The 21,874-nt window shown below is 38.5% G+C and overlaps 1 long non-coding RNA gene across 1 annotated transcript in view; it reads left to right on the top strand.

Annotated features, from left to right (window-relative positions):
* Positions 1-20,308, top strand: part of LOC138742373 (uncharacterized) — a 97,834-nt gene extending 77,526 nt beyond the window's left edge. Inside the window, exon 3 of the long non-coding RNA XR_011344117.1 lies at positions 19,871-20,308. This is a non-coding gene — a long non-coding RNA (uncharacterized lncRNA). The remainder of the gene's footprint in view (positions 1-19,870) is intronic.
* The last annotated feature ends 1,566 nt before the right edge of the window (positions 20,309-21,874 follow it).

Raw genomic sequence — 21,874 nt, 5'->3', positions numbered from 1 at the left:
CACCAGTGAGAAGAGGGCATAGCTCGGGTGGCGAGCATCCTTGAAGATGTCACTGCCTCTTGTAGATGTCCTCAATGGAGTGAAAACTGGTGCTAATGATGACACTGACTGAGTTCACAACTCTCTATAGTCTTTTGCTTTCAGATTTGCTGGAGCACCTTGTTGCCACTACCCTTTCAGGCCTTTGTCAACCTATTCCTGTTTTATCTGACCTCATGCGCTACCCCTTCACCCAATATCTCTCCACGTTAACCAGTCCACATCGAAACACCCTATTCTCCCCACTTGATCTTCCTTTCATGCCCTTGCCAACCTTGTCCAGCATAACCATGAGATGAGCACCATTTCATTATCCCACAGGCCCTCACGTTGCCCAGCCCATGACCAAATGCTATGCTTCACCCAGTGGCCCATTATGGTTGTGCATTCCTTGGATATTTTCCTTTACAGACCATTCATCCCTGTTACAGGTTCCTCCAACAAGGTTCACTGATCCTTTATTCTTTCAGGTTTGATTGAGCACTATGTTGCTCTCTCAATTTTAGATCCTTGCCAACTCATTTTCTCTTGACCACATGTGGTGCACTGTGCCATCACCCAGAATGCCTTCACATTGCCCAGTCCATCACCAAAAACTGGTGGGCAGAGTTAATTGTGTCAGAATGAAGGTGATGCCAAAGCTCCAGTATCTTTTTCAATAGTTACCCATTTAATTGTCCCAGGGTGTTTTTTTAAGATGCTCAACGAATGTGTCAGAAGGTTCCTGTGGAATGGAAGAGTAGCTAGAATCTCCATGGGACTATAATTTTGGGGGGTTTAAAATTACCTGATTTCAAAAAATATTACTGGGCAGCCCAGGCAAGATTTATCACCTCACTCTTTGAAGGAGGGGAGCCTCCCTCCTGGGCAAAATTGGACTACATGTGGTAAGTGAAAAGATAGCAGGAGAATTTATATACAAATGGGACAATAAATTAATTTCAAAGAAAATGGATAATCCCATAAAGCATATACTTCAGAAATGGAAAAGAATGAATCAATATATTGGATTGAAAGTGGGGTTATCTCCCAAAATGCCTTTGACCCAGAACAAATTAATACCCTTGATTCTGGGTAATAAAATCCTGGACACCTGGTGTCAGAAGGGGATCCGATGAATTGAGGATTGTTACAAGCGAAGGCAGCTCATGTCATTTGAGTGGTTGAGGAACAAATGTTTTGTCTAATAGAACATTCTACTGCTATCTGCAAATAAGATCTTTCTTAAGGGAAATATTGGGACCATCTATGACCCTACCTAGATGGAGTAATGTGGAGATTCTAATTTGACAAGGGAATGTGTGTAAATTTATCTCTAAAATATATTACATATTCCAAAGTGAGGGCCTGAAGACAGGCTTACACAGGTCGAGGGAGAGATGTGAGTTGGACTTGGGCACAACAATCAATGAAGAATAGTGGTAAGATCTGTGCCAGATATAGGTTGGTGCAATACAATTTCTTGCACCAGATGTATCTCACACCACAAAAATTACACAAAAAAAGCCTGACATTTCAGAAATGTGCTTTAGATGTGATGTCGAGGTTGAACTTTTGTCCACTCCACCTTGCTATTCACAAAGGTAAGATCTTTCTGGGAAGGCCTGGGGGGCATCCTAAAAAAAAAAAATTAAAAGTAGATTTTCCACAAGATCCGGAAGTGTACCTTTAGGGAGACATTGGGAACGTGAGTTTTAGACTATCCAAATACCAAATTTTGTTCATGAGGGTCATCTTGGCAGTAGCCAGAAAGGGTATAGTGGTTTCGTGGAAGTCTGACTACCAACTAAATACCACATGATGGAATATGGAAATGGAGATTTACATTCCTCTGGAGAAAATCACGTACAATCTAAGGAAGAAACATGACACATTTGTTAAAGTGTGGCAAACTTACTTGAAATATATTGGCACACAGATTGATTAGTCCCCACACTTCAAAATAGTGGTTCTGTAGCAACCTGTCCCAGCAGGAAAATGAATGTGATCAAAGAAGTGGGACATGATGCAGGATACATGTTTCTTTCAGTTTCATTTTGAGTTTTTTAATAATTTCTTTTTAATTTAGTTTAATTTAATTTAAAGTTCTTATTAAATTTCTTGTCCTTGATTACTTAGTCTTTCTGATTAGTTTTTCTCCAAGGTTTCTGCAGGGGTTTTTGACCCCACCAGAATTTGTATCGATATAATTTAATTGAATGTATTTTCAATTGTATGGGGGTGTGGGGGGGGGGGGGGGTGATAGGGAGGTGGGGGAATAAATACAGACTTTGTATGTTACAGGAATGTTAAAAAAGATTATATTGTTTGTTTGAATTTTACGAGTCGATGAAAATTAAAATAAAACATTAAAAAACCCCACCTCACAGCAGTCCATTATTGTTGTGCATTCCATGTCAGTTGTCCAATGTTCTATCCATTCCTGTGTCTGGGTCACCCTACATGATCCTTTTAAGCCCATTCTTTCATTTCTGCGTGAGCTCCATTTGTCCTGAAGGGAAAATTTCCTTCAGTCACCATTTCATATTTTCCTCATATCCCACCTGCAAATGCGTGGATGGATAAACACTGCAGGTATGACACTACAACTGTACTGAGCAGTATGAATGGCAGGGGAAATTACAGAAAGATAACAACATGTAAAAAGGTCCTTTGAGTTTATACAGGCTATATACATTAACAATCTAGCTGCCCCACTTCCCAGCCCTCTTCCAATAACCCAAAACGTCTTTCATTCCAGTTTCTCATTCAGAACCCCAGTAAACAACACAATGAATCTGCCTCCACGATCACCCTGGCAAATTCTAATCATTTGCTGCATTAAAAAGTGTCTTCTCCTCTCAATCCCCCCATGTCAGTTATTTGAAAAAAAACTTCCTTCTATACCTATTCTGTCTATACATTTCTCAAGTCAAAATATCTTTCTCACCATTTTTACTAATCCATATGGGAAGTTGTGTGAGAGAGAGAGAAAGAGAAAAATAGAGAGAGAGAGAAAGAGATGGAAGGGAAAGATAGACTGGAGGGAGAGAGAAAGAGAGAGGGAGGAAGTGCAAAGAGAGCTGAGAAAGATGGGGAGGAGAAAGAGGAAAGAGGTGGAGAGAGAGGAGGAGGTGAGGGGAAAGAGAAAGGGGAGGGGAGAGAGGGGGAGGGAAGAGAAAGAGAAGAAAGTGGAAGAGGACAGGAGAGAGATGGAGGAGAGGGAGAAGTGGAGGAGAGAGAAAGGGAGGTAAGAGGAGAGAGTTGGGGGCGTGTAGAGAGAGAGGGAGGGGAGAGAGAGAAGGCAGAGACAGAGAGATAAGTGAGGGAAGAGAGATAGGGGAGAAACAAAGGTAGGGAAGGAAAGCGAAGGGAGAGAGGAAGGAAGAGATAAATAGGGAGAGAGAGATAGGGAGAGGGGAGATGGAGATAGAGGGGGGGCAGGGAGCAAGATAGGGGAGGGAAGAGTGGTGGGGAGAGAGAGGCATGGGGAGTGGAGAGAGAGGGGGAGCTGAGGGAAGGAGAGGGGGAAGGAGGGAGAGAGGAGGGGGAAGAGAGTCCATAGAGGGAAATGGGGGGAGAGAGGGAAGATGGGAGATGGGAGGGGGATAAAGAGGGGAGGGAGAGAGAGAAGATTGAGGGGGATTTGAGTGGGGGGGATTGAGAGAGGGGGAAGATTGAAAGAGGGTGGGGATTGAGAGAAGGGGGATTGAGGGGGGTTTGAGAGGGGGATTGGGAGAAGGGGGAATGAGAGAGGAGGGAATGAGAGAGGAGGGAATGAGAGAGGAGGGAATGAGAGAGGAGGGAATGAGAGAGGAGGGAATGAGAAAGGGGGATTGAGAGAGGGGGGTTTGAGAGAAGGAGGATTGAGAGAGGGGGGATTGAGAGAAGGGGGATTGAGAGAGGGGGATTGAGAGAGAAGGGGGAATGAGAGAAGGGGGAATGAGAGAGAGGAGGGAATGAGAGAGGGGGTGTTGTGAGGGGATATTGAGAGGTGAGAGGGAAACAGGAGAAAGGGATGAAGGGGCAAAAGGGGGAAGGGGCAAAAGGAGGGAAGGGGTGAAAGTGGGAGGGGCAAAAGTGTGGAGGGGCAAAAGGGCAGAAGGGGAGGGGGAGGGGGCGAGGGCAAAGTGGGGGTTGGGAAAGGGGGAAGATGGAGAGGGAGGAGAAAGGGAAGAGAGAGGGGAAAAAGGATGGTGTAATAGCAGCAAGAGAAGAGGAGCGTGGGGAGAGAGGAGGAGAGAGAAAGGATGAAAGGAAGGGAGAGGAGGGATGGAGATGAGTAGGAGAGGGGGTGGAGTTGTAAAGTGGAGGGAGAGAGGGAGAAAGAGAGGGTAGAGAAAGCGAGGGAAGAGAGAAAAGGAAAAGTGAGAGAGAAGAATGAGAGAAAGGAGAGGGAGAGAGTGAGAGAGGTGGAAGGAGGAAAAGGGGGAGGGGAGGGAATGAGAGGGGTGGGAGGGAGAGGGAGAGAGGGGAGGGGAGGGAGTGAGAGTGAGAGACAGGTGGAAAGCGAGAGGTAGAGGGAGAGCGAGAGGAATAGTAGAAGGGGAAGGGAGAAAGAGGGAGAGAGTGAGAGAAGGAGGGTGAGGTTGAGTGAGCGGGAGAATGAGAAAGATGTATGGGAATGGAAAGAAACATAAACCCCAGCATCTGTAGAATTTCTTGTTTAACTAACAAAAGAGAAATAGAACAAAGGGGGAAAATGTTAATGATAGAAAACAATATGTAAAAAGACTAAAAATGTTAAATTATAGAGGAATGTAAAAGATAAAGATAGAGACAAAAAAAAGGAATAGAATGGTAGAATAGCATTGGGTGATGGAAAGAAATTAAGCAATGGAAGAATGAATGATAAAGAAATATTGAAAAACAAAATGATACTTGGATATACATTTACATATCACAATCTAACAATGATCACTGACTATAAAGTTTTCAAGCATTTTCAGTATTTCCCATGAATGCTGCCTTTACACCTTCACAAGGTTCCTCCCATTGAAATGCTGGACACTCTTTTACACCATTGGTTAATGGTAATGATTGTAAAATGCATTTACAAATAAGTTGAAAGATGAAATATCAAGGAATGAATGGAATGTATATCCTTAATGAAGAGTAACAAGAGACTATAAAGTTATAACATTTTTTTGTGTTAACTCATTAGCACAGGACAATTGTAACTGCCACTATTACATACAGTACTAATTTTCTTATAAATGCAACAGAAATCTCCTCCGCAAGCATATTTTTCAAATAGAATATTCTATGATCCATAAGAAATGTAGAAATAACACTGTACACATTTATGTATTTTTTATACAGGTGTTTATTACCATATGCAGTCTTAAAATGATCGGAATGGGAATGATGGTGCTATTCCCGTTCTGATATGTTACCTCCTCGACCCATAGTAAATATCATAAAATGCCTGCAGTCTAAAGTTAACTGCAGGCATTCCATGAACTTCGGGCTAATGAATAGCACGTATCAATGGTGCGGGTTGTAAGTCCCGCCTCTTTAATTACCACACTTCTGGTATGCTGTCCAAACTCGTGTAAGGAAATGGAGATTTTGAGTTTTGGTTGTTCGTGTGTGAATGAACAATGTCGAGACCTCTGACATTCCTCAGATCAGTAAAATCATGCAAATTCTATCAAAGGAACATAAAGGAGTCATTCCTGTTCTGACATTTTACCTCCTCAACCCCCAGTAGATTTCCAGTTAACTGCAGGCATGCCGTGAACAATGGGCTAATGAATAGCACGTATTGATGACATGCGATTCACGTCACACCTGACATTGCTGCAATAGTGCTGTACATCCCACATACATCAGACTTTGAGGTCGAAGTCGCCACAGCAGTGTTGCAAGTCCTGCCTCCTTGATTACCACACTTCCGATATTCTACCTAAACGTGTAGTGTGATACATTTGGAGTTTTAGTCATTCCTGTGTGAATGGCCACTCCCGCAAGGTAGGGAGAGACTTCAGAATGGAAAAATTATGCAACTTCTATGTAAAAAAACATAATTGCTGCCAAAAGCTTATTTACTGCAGTAAATATTAAGTGATAAGGAGACTCAATTTATATACTTGTATCAAATTCTACTTTATATCACCAAAGCTTATTGACAGCTGGCTTGAGAAATTGTGTCTTTTTACAAATACTATTTCTTTTAGAATGGGTTTCTAAACAGACCACTATGTGCCCAGGGGGAACATTATAAAAAAGTTTGTCAAATTCTCCTGGTCAGTGTTGACACAGTTTTATTAGCAGCCATTTAAGAAATTATATGGGATAATTAAAAGCTAAATTGAATAATATATTGTCTGGCCACTGTTCTCCTGGTCATTCAGCTGTGACTAAGTCTTCTTCAAAACAAAAAGAAACTTTGTCCCAATATTAGTGTGTGTTAATGACAGCCAAATTAAGCCAAATTGTCTGGCATGGATTCCATGCAGGCTGGGATGAAATAAAGATTAGATATATATATTTTTAATCTCAATAATGATTGAAGAATTACAGAAATTTATTTTACGCTTTTTAGCATTTACAAACATTAGAGTTCAGATCACCTTTTAACACCGACGATAACTGAAAAGTAATGGTTAGCATAAACTCAGGGTAGGACGTCCACCATAGTTTACAATCACATTTGGAGAAGTTTTATTCAGGATGCATGACCAACACTTGCACCCACCCCCCATGAATCCCCCTCGGAGTGATTAAATTGGCTCAAGATGACACTAATAATTGGCTCAAGCTGCAGCTTCAGCAAACCCAGTGATCCATATCTTTGTCAGTTCTTAAAATCAAACCTTTAAACGCTGTATTACATTTTCAATGGTTTACCTTGGCTGGCTTACAAATACGTTATTATAATCCCCAAAGAGATTCGAAATTGGTGATATCATAAGATACTGGAAGAAAAGATTATACTGTGGACAGAAATCTGGATGATTTTCAGGTTTTTGTTCTCAAGAAAAACTATTTGTTAAATTTGATAAAAATGAAATACTGTGGATATCAACACAGTAAAAAAAAAATGGCCTAAGATGTGAAATTACTTCCAAATAGCTTTATTATCACTTGCAGTAAAAGTACACAGCATATAAAGTTGCCATTGTACAAATAAAATACTTAAGATCTTGAAGAAAAATTCATGGGTTCTCAACAAAAATAAAAATAGTACTTTGACAGTATTCTTAGATTTTAAACTGACATGTTGAATTACATCCATTCATGGTTTAATGTCACAGTTGGTTGACACAATTAACTTCAGGGTTCTTAAAAAAAGTTTAAGTAAAATAGTTGAAAATATTGTCTGTTAATATATTTGAAGTCACTATAACATTTTTAAGTTTAAAAAATTAATTAACTTTACAAACTGAGAATTAATGTTCTTTCACTCTTCTGAGGTGACCTTTCATTATCAAGATTATTTCACACACTTTATTTTCTAATTTTATATTACCCATTAATTTTTCAAACACAGAGAGAAACATTTCCTGCCAATCCTGATTGTATTGATTGTGTGGCTCTGGTCTCTTGTCACTGGAGTTACTAATTGAATTTTCCTTCTCTATACCCAGAGCAGGATTTCCTGATCAAACACTCAGGCTCATTCCCATCCATTCCCTATTAACTAACATGTTTTATAAGCAATGGGGTCATAAGAAGTGTAATTCCCTGAAAGAAACTCTATACCTGTGTCTTTGAGAGGGAGCAAATGGCCACTGGAAAGGTCTGCATCCAGACTGCCAGAAACATGAACATACAAATGATATTCACCCTCGTGGAGGTTATCGTTATGGCACGAAAACATGGATGGTAAATTCTCTATTTGATCTTCACAATAATACATATTTGTGTCTGTGCACTGAAATAATGACACTCTAGGCAAGGAATCCTTGACTTTTTTCATAAATTAATTTATAGCAGTCAATCACAGTTAAGGTTATTACAAAATATGAAGTTTATTATTGGAGTAGCAAGCTTTTAAATTTAGGATCTATTATGTTTTCTTTTGTCCCTTACAGCTAGGGAATGAGGAATGTGGACTTAGTAGAGCCAGTGTGCAGTTTCCACTGGCACATCTGGTCTGGGGTGCAAACTTTTCCACAGAGTCAGGGCTGATTTTTTTTTTTGTTGCTTTAATTATTTAGTCTGAGAAATTATTACACATTTCAATAATGTTATTAAGTATCGTGAGACATTTTTACTGTATCAGGTAACAGTTTGGAAAAAAGAAAGAATCTTGAGTGAATGTATAGTAATTTTAATAGTTATACCATTTAAAATATATTCTGATTACATTATTGGTGTATTTTTTGTTTTAATTAGTCTAAGAAAACAATACATTGCTCCAATATTAAGAACTACTGTGAGACATTTTCACTTGTCAAGTAGCACAGTGTGAAAAGATAATGATAACAGCAAGAAAGATCTTGAGTGAATATGCGAACATTTTATTATTATAGCTGTCATTTAAAATATATATTTTAATTACACATATGATGTAATGACCAGATCAGAGGTGATTTTCTTTCAGTAACAAAATAAATAATGTATAATATCTACACACTGAGCATGAATACTCTTCTATCAGGTATCACATACACTCTGTAATTCAAAATAACCATGAAGCAAATCGTCATATTTTTGTTAGCAAAACTCTGTATTTGCAAAACGATTTGCAAGAAGAATCAGGGTGTTTATTGTTTTTAAAATCTGCACTAGTAAGATATACAAAATACTAGTGACATAATAATATTTGAAAAATATTAAATTGAGCAAAATGTTTCCTCCTTCATTATTACTGTAATTAACACTTGAGCAGTCCCAGCTAAATTCCAATAAAAAGCTTTTCTCTATTATATTGACTCTGATAACTCAGTAGTTGGAGCATTGATCTTGTAAATCAGGGGTCATGGTTTGTTCCTTGCTGGAGCCATTTCTGTGAGCAGGACTTGACAAAGTGGTGACTCTCTATCTTCCTTACGGTAGACAAAGTTAAAGAATTTCATGCATATTACATTCTAAATGTAGTATTACGTGTCAATAAAGGAACCTTTACTTAATACTCATTCTTACTCTCAATTTAAAATTAACAGCTAATCTATAGCTTTCTGAAAGTCTATGTGACCATTTGAGGGATGGTTAGTCATATATATTTCAGACAATTTTTCATTTTTCTTCAGAATCATTTTAGGAAAAAAAATTGTCGTGTGCCTTTAAGACTTCTCATTCCATTCCTTGTGTTTGAATATTGTGATCCAATTAGACACAATAATTATAGGTGTTCCTGTTTATACAATGTAACAATGGTGCAGAACATTCTGTGTGACAGCTTGAAGTCTCAGCACTCAAATTGATTTTTAAGACTGCTGTCTTACATGTAAAGCATTATCTTGTTAGAAATGTATGTGCTGCATCTCACTTCATGTGCAAAATTATGACAAACAATATCAAGGATTGTCATTTCCCTTTCTGATTGCGAAAAGACAAAATTGGATCTCATTTGGCAAGTGTTAGGTCAATTTATAGCACTCAAAATAAATGATGTGGTATTTCCCAGGAACAAATTCTTCACATCTCATTTGTCTAAGTCAAAAGACTTCCAAATAGAATCTTGATTGGCACAGCTGCAAAATGCTGGATAATATCTCAAGTTCCACCAGATGTTGTTAGCAGAAAAAAGTTATACTGAGGAAACTCAAACTGGACTGCAAGAATATTTTCACTATTAAAACTTCAAAGTTGCACCTTGGTGCATTATTATAAATGCACAAACACTTGTTCAAATCCACTCTGGAAGGTTCAATCTATACATTTATATAATATCAGATGTAATGACTGTTTATTCCAAATCCAGATTAGTCCTACATACCCTAAAGAATCAAACTGAGAAGGAATTAGATAGGTTGAACAAAATGAAATGCTGGTGAAAGCAAACCAGAATGAGCAGGTCTCACAAATAATGTGTGTGCCCAAGGCAGATCATGTGGCTGGCTGTACAATGAATACAAAGTTATACTAAATCAAGCTGAATGACAGTCAACAACTACCCACTTCACAAGATTTATTTTTAAAGTTAGAAAAGTGTGACGTATTTAAAGTCAGCGAGAAATAGTTCTACACACCAGTGAATAGAATGAAGTTGTTCAGCAGTAATACATGCAAACGTGGCTACTCAAATGCCTCAGATCGCCCAAGCCACAAATGATAAAATATCACATAGAATGGATCTTTGCTTGTGTAACCAAGATGGCATATTATTTGCCATTAACACAGAAAAGGAGTGTAATGCGCGTCGAAAAAACCAAAGACCTGTTGATCCAAACCAAGGCTTTTATTAACTAAAAGACTGGAGCATATCACAAGTAGGTCGACCAGTCCAGAATGACCTGGTCTGGCTAGGAGCAATCCTTTAAGACCTGCCAGTAGGTGTGGCTACACTCTCAGCCAATCACAGTCATCCTACACTACCATCTGTTCATTTGTACATATACACATTGGTAATAGTCTGTACTATCACAAGAAGATCTTAAGATATTATTAGACATTGTCAGATGACAGAAGCAAATTCTGAAATGTACAAATTCTGAAATGTACATATTTTTTGCTCAAGAAATAGTTTGAAGGTTGCTGCAAAGACCTAAAACATTACTTACTTGCTAAGGCCTTAAAATGTACTGGAGCCAAGGCTGTTCCTAGGGATAATGCATTTCCTTTCAGAACTTGTGATAGGTGACCACAAGTTTGCATCACTTGCTTAAATAAAAGCATATTGAATGATAAATTGGCAGAAAGTGCAGTAACACGAAATGCATGAAAAGTAGAATGAATGAAGCTCTCCTTGTTCATTCCATTACCGTGTGTGAATTGAAGTTGGTCTTCGTGATATGAAGTTATGGGATCGTTTTTTGATTAGTCACATGATGGTTATGGGGGGGGGGGTGGAAATTCATCCCTTTTGCAAGACAGTTGCGATCGAACAAAAAAATAAGTTTACACACTGAGTGCTGAAAAAAAATGAAACAAAAATACTGCGAGTTTAAACTGTTGGTGTTTCCTGAGGAATAGCTATTTCTCAGAAAGCCAGGGGATCTGTTTGCACCTCTTCACATCTCGCATTCACCTAAACAGGCACATACATATGCGCTTCAGCTGAAAGCAGCATCTTAAAAAAAAATTGCTCAGAAACATCTCTGAAATCCCAGTTTCGATTCTACTGTATGCCTAAATTATGCAGTGGAGTTTAAATGTTTAACTCCCCAAGTCAGCGAGGAATGCAAAGTCACAGTGAAGCTGACAATTTTGAACATCAACCAAGAAAAAAGTATTTTGGATAATGATGCTTATAAGCAAGAAATTCCTCATTTTTACTGAAAATGACCCAAAAACAAATCTTAAGCTACGTCCACTAATCTTAGATCCCAAATCAAGAATGGAGGAATGGGTAAGATCATTGCAGTACCGAATGCCATTGATGGATCAGAAGCAACACAGTTTCAAGCAAAACAAATTTGTTCATGTTTTTAATCACGCTAGAAGCTTGAGATAATATATGTGCGAGTGAGGAACCACAGGTTTGCATAGCCAAGAGTTAGATGAATGGAATGAAATCAGAAGATGTTGGAAGTAACAGGTCACCTAGTATCTGAGAAGTGTGAAATGGGATTTCTATTGCAAATTAATGTCCTTAAGTCATTGCAATAGACCTTAAAGTCAGAGCTAGCCAGTTCTGAGACAAACTGGAAAGGGTGGTTATCAGATATTGTTGAATTTAGTGTTTGGTGTATAGGATGTGATATACCTAGTTGGAAAATGAGGTCTCTTTACTTGAGTTTATCTCAGGCTTCATTATTACTGTTTTAAGAGGGTCAAAGACAGAGAAACCAGAGTGGGAGCAAAGTAGAGAATTAAAATGATTGGCTAAATCATTGGTCATGTGTTGTAGTTAATCTGATTAAAGACATTTCCTTGAAATTAGTGACAGAGGTCAAATGATCTTTGCTTTAATCAAGGCCAGAGAGTGAATCATGAAGTTGTAGCCAAGATGGATCTAGTGCAGAATTTATTAAGTGAAGGACCAATCTAACAAATTCCTCAAAGAATGCAGGTCCTACCAAATTTAGAGTCAAGTACCGAACCAAACAGTCAAAAAGATGATTGAACACTAAGATCTGTAAGGAGATTGGAAGATTTCAAAAATGGTTCCAAGACCTGAATTCTTGTGCTTCGTTTCACCTACTTTCATGCAATGTAGAGAAACATCATGCAGGCCAGCAAGTCAATGACAGCTCTCAGAGGAATTCCAGCAATTCCATTTTCCCTGAAAATCCAATCATCTAATCCTCCTGCAATCCACTCACAAAATGGTTAATTTACATTGGCTGATTAAGCTACCAACCAGCAGGTATTTGAGCTGTGGGAAGAAACCAGCATCCACAGGAAACCAACTTGATTACAAGGATGTTCAAACTCCTCATAGAGAGCAGTGAAGTCAGCATCAAACCCAGGCCAGTAGAACTGCAAGGCTGCAGCACCACCTGCTGCTCACTGAGCCACACCCAGGAACAAATTTGTTGATGATTTATAATCAAAAAAATACTGCAAAAATGTTTTAATATTATTGTTCATTAAATGCATTTATTGATATTTTTACATCATTTATTTACAAAAAAAAGTAAAAATTAGCATATTTGTAAGGGGCATGTGTGTGTACACCAGTTGGACAAGAGAATCATGTGGTGTGCCTGCTTCATACAATATAGCATTTGGAAAGATTGGATGGAGTATTCATCCTCTCACAAAATGTAGCCACTTGTAAATGGGTTTAAGTGTGCTGCTTGTAAATAAGTTATTATTTGTCTCATTGCATCACAAATACCATGTTAGTCACTTTTCCATAATTATGCAGAAAGGATAAGAAACATTTTTATTGTTGTCCCCAGTGCAAAATGAAAATGAAAAGTCACATTCCAAGGTTTTCCGTTCATCAAAATTCATTAATGACTATTCAATCCACGGAATTTTCCAAATACTCAATAGAGTGACTCAGGTTTTTAGAACCAATAGATTTTCTGTCCTATTAATACAGATATTGATCATCATATGGTTGCTGTAATCAAATCGCTACAGTAATTGATGCAATGCACTTACAACCTATCAGGACACAAACCAGGCACACAGTTTTTACACATATCAGACATGGAGGCAAGACAAATGTTTTCATTTCACTATAGCCCTTACAATTATTTTAATACACATCATTCTTTCCAGAGCATTTAATTTCTACACAAATTTAGTTTGCACATAGCTTGGGTTTACATTTCTTCCTTTCTTTAAATTCCTATCTTTTCTTGAGAACAGTTTTTTTTTGCTCTACCTATAAGTACAAATTCCACCTGGCCGGCGGGAAAAAGAATCTCAGAGTTGAATGTGATGTCATGTATGCACTCCGACAATAAATCTGAACATTGAACTTTAAATGTAACTCATATTTCACGAATAAAACTTTTTTAAAGTTCTTGTTTGAAGCTACACCACATTTTATTACAGAATTCAACATTGCTCTTTCTGATTTTTTTCATAATTTTAGTTATTTGCTTTTGAACACCAAGATGCTAAAATTATTACTCTTTTGGATTAAAGCAGAGTTCCCCAAACTTTTTAGATCATCAACCCCTTCATGGAGCCTTGATCCCTTATAGACCCCCAGGTATGTACAAAAAAATAAATAAAAATGCATAGACCCACAGGAATGTACCAAAAAGAAATAAATAATAATTGAGTAGATTTTCACTACATAATTGGAAATAAAGCTAAGGCTTTACAACAATCAAGCAAGTGATTACAATAATAGTTAAAAAAAAAACCTTTGCTTTTGTCCGCGAAGATGCCAAATGGAGCTGGGTCCAAGACTTCAGCGTCGGCTGCAGCCGGAGTCAGCAATGGTGACTCCGTTCTCAACATCGGACTCCTGGGCACGAGCAGGGACTTTGGGCTCTACAATTCTTTTGAGCCCAAAAGTTCAATTGACTCTCTGGTGTTTATCAACCCCCTTTTGACCCCCTGGCATTTTTCAACCCCAGAGATCGATATTAACCACTTTGGAGACCCCTAGACTAAAGCTACCACTTATGCAAAAACAATACATCCCTCTGTTGATGCAACTGTAACCTTTATAGTTGCAGGCTGTAATGCCTTTCATCTTTGGCTGAATTAATGATAAAACATTGACAAAGTACTGGAGGATTATAGAATGGTACAAACTATTGTACAAACACACTTTCTCCTTCTCTCATATGAACAATTATGTGACACTTCATCCAAATTGGCCATTGTTTTATGAACTCATACAATAAAGGATGACAATTCAAACATGCAAGGCTCAAGACTAAAAATCTACACATTTGCACCCCAGAAACAATAATTGGTTAGTGCCTCAGGTCAGCGTTAGACTGCAAATATAACTGATTTTTATCCACTGCTGGGTGGCTCCAGTTATGAAACTAAAGACTAATTGGGATTTGAACTTGCACCCCTCTGATCTGAATGGCTCAATGGAGCACCTCTTGGTGCAATGACTCAACATGCCAGCTTAATTTAAATGAAAATAAACAAAATCATCCATCTCTCCAGGTTCTCCCATTACACAGTATGTTGTTGGATAATTTGCAGCTATCTAACATTAATGATTTTGCAAAATTGCCTTGGGATGATTTGAACTCTTGGATTCCAGTCCCCCCTCTCCCCACTGTTGAAAAACAACATTTGGTGTTTCCTCAGAGAGCCTAATATGGCTCAATAATTATTCAGCTTTAAGCTAAAGTTTTAAATTCACTGTACTAATACTCAAGGTAACAGGTTGGGATGTAAACGAGTTGCACCAAGAAGTCACAGAGAATCATAAGGTCAAAGGAGGAAACCACATTGATTGAATCTTTTCGTTCTGTTGTCCTGTTGGAACGGTGATCAAAATGAGTTCAGATAGCTTAAATATTTGGATTTGAAATAGAAAGGCAAAATGTTGCGATTAGCCTCTTCATTAACATACAGTTTATCCTAGGGCAAACAGCTTTGACATTAATCTTCTTCAGTGTTCTCTTGCTCTGCCTTCATAACTTTGAGAGAAATCCTGCTTCCCACAAGAAACTTATCACATGAATGGAATGAAATTCACACCCTTTCCCTTTTCAGAGCAAGCATCGAGTTATGATGGTGTAGAGTGCTGGTCAAATATCAACAGTTTGACAAACAATTATGTATTGAAAATCCTCAACTTGATCGCCACATTCTCTGAATTATGTTGAAGGCTTCTGTTTTTTTTTTAGTGCATTACTTTGGGGGGTTGTAACAGTGTACAAACACTCACAGAATTCATAACAACATTCTGAATAGCTGCAGAGACACCCAAGTTCAAGCTATAAACAGAATTGATAGTCTCAACTAAAGGCTATAACAATGGATTGTTCATCTTAGGAAAAAAAAATCTGGTGAGGACTTATATGTTTATGACTGATGCTTTTGGGAAATGGAAATTGAAACCAGTATTTGATCAAGCAATCATGTGATTGAGACACTTGAAGAAGCAGCACTCAGTATCATCAGCCAGTCATTTGAAAAGACAGAAACAAAGTAACTTTGTGTGAGATGGACATTGCTGATGTTTTCTCCTTGTCAGGGGGAAAACAATGATCTGCTGTGACTATTGTAATGGTCATTTTGATTTACCCATGTCTGGGTAAAGGAAACAGGATCACTCCTGTATTTGGATCGTGATCATCCTAATGGTCATTTGGGTTCGTGGAAGTCACAAGTCTCGTAACCCCTACACAAGAAAGAGGGTAGTTGTGACGATCATTCGTATTAAAAATATTTCTCTGGAAGCAACTCGATAAAAATTTGTGAGTTTAGAATAGTTTGATGATTCAGTGTTTCACCTACTGCATAATTACTTCTGAACATCAGTTTAAAGGTTCTGAATTTCAACACAGGATTTCTAAGACAGAACTTTGAATTGACTTTTCAGAATTGTGCCTAAGCTGTAATGGTTTGGGTAACCCCCCCACCAACACATAAGTATTTGTGGATAATTGGGAGTAAAGTTTAGATTTAAGTTAAGTTGTTACATTATTAATAGTTCTTAATAAATATATTATTATTTTTTAAATAAGTGTCTTGGTGAATTTCTATTGTTGCTGGTCTATGACAAAAATTATAGCAAAATTTCTGCATAGAATAGAATATTGAACAACTGCAAATCGAAAGCAAACATTTAAAATCAAAGCGGAAAAAGGTGATGTCTGCACAATGAATTGCAATTGTGACTCAAGAATTAGTAGTTAAGATTAGAGAAAATAAAGGATTGAACCAATGCACACAATATCTACACTAAGCTCAATTATATGAGATCATTGCATTTGTAATTATAATTTAACATTAGATCAGTGCTGAAAGATTTGTGAATCTTATCCAATTTTTGTTATTTACTCATTACTAATTCATCTGTGTTCCATCAGTTATTCCCATATAGATTACTTAACTATAATCTTTTACGTCATCTAAAACAACTAACATTAAATTAGACCTAATTTTACTGTGGCAGGGCATCTAATCAACCTGCCTTTTGCTAGTTTTGCCCCAGGACACATAAACAAACACAACCCAAAGGTTCCTGAACAAATGAATTGAATGGATCTGAGACCCTGAACCAGGGCCTTTTGCTGAACTAATGGGACTTTTTTTTAAAAAAAGTGGGTTGGGATGGAATTCAACATAAAAATAACAATAGTGAGGAAAAGAATGTTTTGAATTGTGGGAGAACAAGAGACAAATGTTCCAAAAAACAAGTCAAAAAACAATATTTGTGGATAATTCAAAACCTGTATAAATGATACTAAATACTCAAGGGTGCCGGAGAACTACAATAGCATCCACAACTACTCACCTAAACTTTAAGGATTTTGTCATGACTAAACAAAACTCCCAATGCAAATATGTGGAGATCAGGTTGAAATGTTTCAATGTACCATGTTTTCTTTCGGAAATATTAATGGGCAATTGACAGGTAAGTGAACAAATTTCTTAAAAGTCTAAAGTTGATATCCATTTTCAATATTAATATTGACTTGCATTTCCTTCTCATATGAAGTTTGTTCTACTCTTAAATTCAACTCCTGAATGAAAGCGTCTGCAGCAGTTTCTCTCAAATTGGGTTCTGTGGAAAGGCCTACAGGTTCTGCAGAAGAAATAATGGGGATCTATCTGTTTTTCTTTAAATTACATTTTACCTCTGTCTTTAATTCCATTTGCTTCTGGGTTTTTGGGGCAGGAGGTGGGAGACAAGATGGTGGCTGCTGGAGGGGGAAACAAGATGGTGGCTGCAGGGGGGGGGAGGGAGGGGGAGATGTTCACAACCTTCCACTGACGCTCACCTCGGCCTCTTATTTGCACAATACCTGCCATGCAGCTTCAATCAGTGCCCAGGTTTGGCCGGTCTGTCAAAGGGCCCAGCAGTGGGGTTCTGGACCAATTAGCAGGCTGAATGATGGAAGGGGGAAAATTATTTCGTCTCTTCTCCCCGCCCGGACAGCCAATTACTGGGCCGTGGCCCATTGTGACCTCGGCAGGTGGACAGGCTCAATGGAGGCTCAGGTCTGGGAGCTCCCTCCCAACTAATCCACCGCACTCACTCCCCATGTGTGATCAGTACAGCAGGAGTTCTTTAGCTCTGAATTTTTTTTACCCCCACTTATGTGGTGTGCTCCATTTCTCATTGACTGATGGTGCAAAACGTGCCGCTTCTTCAAGAGCAACTGAAAGGGTATGTAGAAGGGAAATCCATTCATTGGCAGGACACGTGCAATCGCAACAATTTGGATCTGGTGCCTCATTTCTTGTTAAAACAAGTGAGAGTGTGATGGCTTGCCACCTTGGCACAGGAGCACAGCTGGACTGCCTGTGCTGGAGCAACCACCAGAACATGTAGGTTTTCCCCCTCCTACTGTACACAGGTGGGGGATAGGCTTCATCTAGGAGCCAGACACTTGATTTGGAAAATTTTAAAAAAAGAATGATACGTAAGGAAAGGGGGCCACAAGAGCCTTGAGACCATGGGTTTGGGTTTGATGAGGAGTTGAGTGGATGCTGTCTTGACCCACCATGGAACCGAAAGGAGAATGAAGAAGTTATTGAGAACCACACAAGCCTGGCGATGCTGGATCATTGGGCAGACAAAGAATTGGTGGAGGAAGTCTGCAGGTCAGACAGCATCTGTGGGGAGAAATGGTTGTTGAACTTTGGGCAGAACAGCCAGCGGTGACTGGAGTTCAGGGCAGGGGGGACCCTTGGTCCCCGACTGGTGTCCTTTCAAGCACTAATATATCCCGCAGCTCCATGATTACCAAATGCTCCCCAAAATGGTTCAGTGAGCTAAAATGTTTGGGAAGCCCTGATACAGTCTTGCCAATATTTTGTAAGAATACAAAATAAAGTGATCAACCATCAAGTTACATACAGTTTTGGTTCAGTTTAAGCAACAAAATTAAAATGCCACATAAATGATCAGCAATGCAAAAGAAACAATAAATAAGTAAATAAAAGGTGTTGAATCTAGTGCAGTTAACTACTTTAACTTATCAGAAGCAGTGAATTCCACAGAAAAGATACAGTTCAGAATTTCTGCCAACATTAAAATGTTGCTGACAGAGTACTAGGAAGCACCCCTAACCTACAGAGTAACATTGCCATGAGTGAGAGGGAATTGCTCAGAGTCAATATTTAATTACATCATAGATGTCAGTCAGGATATTCTAATTATCACTTTAGATAAAGTGACAGCATTAACTTGTTGATTCTTTCCAAATAAAGTAATCTTTTCTTATTCCATCCAGTCTTGAAAACAAGCGTCTTGTTTTCAGAAGTTGTTTATAGGAAGCATTCGAATTTTCATTTCAGTCAAAGATTACAGAAACTACAACTGAAATCATTTTCATTTCATGCAAATAACTGTTATTTTACGTAACATAATACATATCATTTGTAGCAACAGAATTTGCACATAGACTCACAAGAAAGTCACTATGCCAAAGGCATCTGCTGTGGTGCTTGGAGGCAGAGAAATTTCCTGGCAGGATTCAATGGTTGGTTAGAAGTGCAGACCAGTTTGCATGTTGTAACTCGATTTAAAAAAAACTTTGATAACCAAATGAAAGAAAATACTCAAGAAGTTAATGGATCTGTGATTAGGATTGTGCAGCAATATTAATCTGTTAAGATTGGACTACACCATCTCCTGAAGCCTAAGAACACACAGCAAATGACATCAGCTTTGAATTCGCATTGTGGCTGATCCTTGAACATTGTCAACAGGGACTGCACAATGAGAATTCTTCTTTCTTTCTTTGGCTTGGCTTCGCGGACGAAGATTTATGGAGGGGGTAAAAAGTCAACGTCAGCTGCAGGCTAGTTTGTGGCTGACAAGTCCGATGCGGGACAGGCAGACACGGTTGCAGCGGTTGCAGGGGAAAATTGGTTGGTTGGGGTTGGGTGTTGGGTTTTTCCTCCTTTGCCTTTTGTCAGTGAATGAGAATAGTGTTTAGTGTAATGGCATTACAGCACTTATGACCAGGGTTTGAATCTGGTGGTGTCTGTAAAGACTTTGTACATTCTCCCCATGACATATGTGGGTTTTTCCTGGGTGCTCCAGTTTCCTTCCACCCTCCAAAACGTATGGGATTTGTAGGTTAATTGGGTGTTAATGGGAAGCACACTTTTCAATGGCTGGAATTGGCTTCTACAGTTTTGTATCCTTAAAATTAAAAAAATGCATGTTTTCTTCCAGGTTTCAGCATTGAAGAGGAATGTGATTAAACTGAAGAAATTGCAGAAAAGATGCACAAGGATGTGGACCGGACTTTAGTTAAAAATAAAGACTGTATAGGCTGGGAACTAATAAAGATTTTTTTTTAAATCTGGAAGGGCATAGATGGGCCATCTTGAATCTGTGAAATGACCAAAATATATACACCCATCTCTTTCCTCTGTGGGATAAACTCTACCTCAGGTTTTAGATTAAGTACTGTTAGATCAGGCATTTAGAAGACTGCAATGAAGTCTGGCCTCAGAGACCAAACAGAACAATCCAACATTTGCTGCCAAAATAATTGCATTGCTTATGGTGTTCACTATTATTTTCGTGGAAATGAAAAGGAACAATTGAGAGCAGATGATTGATTAAACATTGGCAACAAGAAGCTGTTGGCCAAGATGTACTGTTAATCACAAATACAACATTAAACTATCATCAAATGAGCCAGATGAGTTTCCTGTACTTCAGTAAATAGAAATAGGCACACAACACAATTGTCAAATAATTTCAAGCTCATGTACTCTTTTTACAACGAAATAATTGTTCATATTTGCCTTCCAATATTCCTGGCTTTGAAGATGAATTTGTTGAAAGGTTTTAATTGTTCTTGGGAAGCTAATTGATGAAAGAAAATTAGTAAGTTTAAACCTAAGTCATGTCTATTTAATTCTCCTTTTGCTGATTTTGAATTCAAGGATTTTGATTCATACCAACTTTCACTTTTCACACTATTCCAATATCACCTATTTCAAAACCACAGTAATTGTCCATCCATCCCACATTGCCCCTGAGGAGGTGATGGTGAGTTGCCTTCTTGGCCATTGCAGTCCTGGAGATGGGGGCATATTGTGAGGGAATAAATTCAGTGCTCGATGGAATGAGTTTTGGCAGCAGAATACAGTGTATCGCTTAATAGTTGTTGTTTTAGCTTGGATATTTGTGGCTGGATGGGACTACAATCCTCAGCTTTCCAAGGAGTGACAACCCTGAACATATGTTGGACATAAAAATATGGAATATATTTACAAATAAGAAACAATACGAAACAGGAGGCAGCATGCCCGCATGCAAACCGAACTTGCAAGCATCCAGGTTACCTGAGCTACAATTACTCAAAGGTATCCAGAACTACTAAGGATTAAAAACAAACAATATCTGCCACCATCCACCCACCCCCCCCCCCCCCCACAAGACCCAATGTACAGGTACGACACGCAAATTATAGAAGCCATCTATCTATCCTATAAACGTATGAATTGTGATGATTCACCAGTTGCACACCAAATCGGAGTCCCCAACCATTTTAGTTCACACCTCACAAATGATCTTCTTATGCTGCCAAAAGAGCAGTCTTGGCATAAAAGTGTATAATATTCATGCACCTGTGCTCCTTTTTATGCACCTGGAGCCAGTTTCCAGGTATTGTGTCATATGTACAACATCTGATGAGAAACATGGAATAATGAAAAAGCTTCTGGTTTCAAATAGGAAGCCATGATGTAATGTTCCCAACTACAAAACTGTTCCTCTACACACAACAGTTAAGAAAATTAGTTATATCCAGGATTTTAGTGAGAAGGGAACAGCAATAGTAATGCTATTGAAATTTGAGGAAAGATGGTTAACTCTCTATTGTTTGCCATGGTCTTTGCCTGAACTTGTATGGCATGAATGTTACTTTTCACCTGTCAGTCATAGTACCTTATACTATGACAACATGATTGGTTTCATTATTTGAGGAGCTACAAATGAATGTGAACATGGAACATACATAAACAGATATCCCAAGTTCTATACTGTATATTGACTGAAAAATTATCATTGATGAAGGAATTGAAACTGGTTTTGCCTGGGACACCTTCAATTTCTGCAGTAATGTTTAGAGGCTGGGATGGTTGGCTTCCATTAATCATAATCATTTTATTTTGGCTCCAGTTTAGCACTTGCGATCCCCCCTTGATTTCCAAGGATTTTGAC

The sequence above is a fragment of the Narcine bancroftii genome, chromosome 9 (assembly GCF_036971445.1).
Source record: "Narcine bancroftii isolate sNarBan1 chromosome 9, sNarBan1.hap1, whole genome shotgun sequence".
Classification (NCBI taxonomy): Eukaryota; Metazoa; Chordata; class Chondrichthyes; order Torpediniformes; family Narcinidae; genus Narcine; species Narcine bancroftii.
This window is presented reverse-complemented; position numbering and strand designations above follow the sequence as displayed.